The sequence below is a fragment of the Solanum stenotomum genome, chromosome 6, assembly GCF_019186545.1.
Source record: "Solanum stenotomum isolate F172 chromosome 6, ASM1918654v1, whole genome shotgun sequence".
In the NCBI taxonomy this organism is placed as follows: Eukaryota; Viridiplantae; Streptophyta; class Magnoliopsida; order Solanales; family Solanaceae; genus Solanum; species Solanum stenotomum.
In genome coordinates, this window is record NC_064287.1 from 46,789,047 (window position 1) to 46,791,163 (window position 2,117).

A 2,117-nucleotide genomic window follows, 5' to 3' on the forward strand; every position below is an offset into this window, starting at 1 on the left:
GCTTTTCTTTAGATAAGAAACAATCAATTTATTATTTTTAGGAAAAAAAAAGAACTCTAGAAATCCATTCAAACTAATTTTACAAAATGTTAAGAAAAAAACAATTTCTTGACGATGACCTTCACCTTCTCATTGTCTCATTTCCATGCCGGCATTTCTTGTTTTCTACAACAACAAAAAGATAAAAATTTATAGATATATGTAACGAAAATCTTCGAATCTAGTACATCAACAAAATTAGTTCCTACTCATTTCGCAAACTCGAAATGAGAATTTTTTTATTCTCCCTCGTTAATGTTGTTGCTTTAATAATCGTTGCTTCATCTGCCCCTGTTTCTGCTCATTTTCCCCCTGTTTCTGCTCATTTTTACAATAACATTTCAACAATTCCTCGTTCTTTAATTCCTAGTAATTCTACCTGGAACCATTTCAACAAGTACTTGGGTTGCCGCGTTGGCCAAAAAATCAAAGGATTAGCTAAAATCAAACAACATTTTCAACATTTCGGGTATATTGATAATTCTTTGAGCAATGATTTTACAGATGAATTTGATCAACTTCTTTTTGCAGCTCTCAAGACTTATCAATTGAACTTTAATCTTAACATCACTGGAGAACTCGACATCCCCACTCTTCAACATATGGTAAAGCCAAGATGCGGAAATCCAGATATAGTAAATGGCACTACTCATATGAACTCCGGCAAAACTCCAATGGATCATACGGTGGCTCATTTCTCGTTTTTCGAAGGCCAACCATGTTGGCCTTCGAGTAAGAGTAAATTAAAGTATGCATTTCTACCGGAGAATCAGTTGACAGATTCTGTTAAGGTGGCTTTTAGGAGGGCGTTTGATAAATGGTCGAAAGTAACTCCATTAACTTTCAAAGAGATTGATTCTTATAGATTAGCGGATATTTGGATCGGGTTTTTTGTCAAAGACCATGGTGATGGTAACCCGTTTGATGGACCCATGAAGATTTTGGCACACGCGTTTGCACCTCCAACAGGGTTTTTCCACTTAGACGGAGAGGAGAATTGGGTGGTTGATGGCGAGTATTTGAAAGAAGGGATGGTGGATCTTGAATCAGTTGCGGTTCATGAAATCGGGCATTTATTGGGTTTGGATCATTCGTCCGAAAAAGAAGCAATTATGTTTCCAACACTTGAGGATGGAACAAGGGGTACAAATCGAGAGATGATATAGAAGGGGTACAAATGTTATACGGGTCAAACCCAAATTATAATGGGTCAAGTACTGTTTACACACACCGTCAAGAGAATGATATTAGTGGATACTCCACTTTTGGTTCATTGTGCCCACATTGGATTATTGGATTTTTCTTAGCATTGTTGCTTTCGATTTCTATTTAGTTAGTGTGTATTATTATTTTAATCGTATGATTTGATTATTTTTGAAATATTTTGTGGAGACACCTAATATTTTTGAAAATTGGTGATTTCGAAATTTTGATCCTCGGTTGATCCATGCGCAAGTTTTGGCTATGTAGCATGTAGGTTCAAAAGTTCAAGATCACCCACCTTCAAGATTATTTTGTACGATTTTGTTTAGCTTAGTGGACTTTGAATCAATGTCTAATTAAGAGAGTGGATATACAAATGTATGGTTTGCAATTTAATTTGAATAAAATTTCCATGAGTTTAGGCTGATCGAACCATAAGAACTTGCTTCCTATTAATTATAACTTTTTACTATAGGAAAGAGGAGAAGTTTTTGGTCTTTGAATATTGTTGACACCCAATTTTAGTCCTCCACAATATAGATTAATCATCGAGCTTCTTTAATTTCAAACGATTTGAAATAATTAGCTTTATAAATTTTTTTAAAAAATTCAAGTTATTTTAAAATTATTTTGTCATTTTTTAAATTTTTAAATAATATATATGTTTTTGTATAATTATGTATATAATTAGTACCTTTTATGAATATTCAAAAATTGTCTCAAAAGAATTTTTTTAATTAAGCATTTTGTAAATTATATTAGTTTAGTAATTGTTATATTTTTGAGTTAATTGGTTTATAATTAAGTTAATTAGTTTATATTATTTTTTCATGTTTAATTTTTAGCCAAATCACCAATTAAACTCAAATTGAATA

General features: G+C 32.1%; 1 pseudogene; it reads left to right on the forward strand.

Annotated features, from left to right (window-relative positions):
- The first annotated feature begins 266 nt into the window (after positions 1-266).
- Positions 267-1,372, forward strand: LOC125867850 (metalloendoproteinase 3-MMP-like; annotated as a pseudogene).
- Positions 1,373-2,117: the final 745 nt, after the last annotated feature.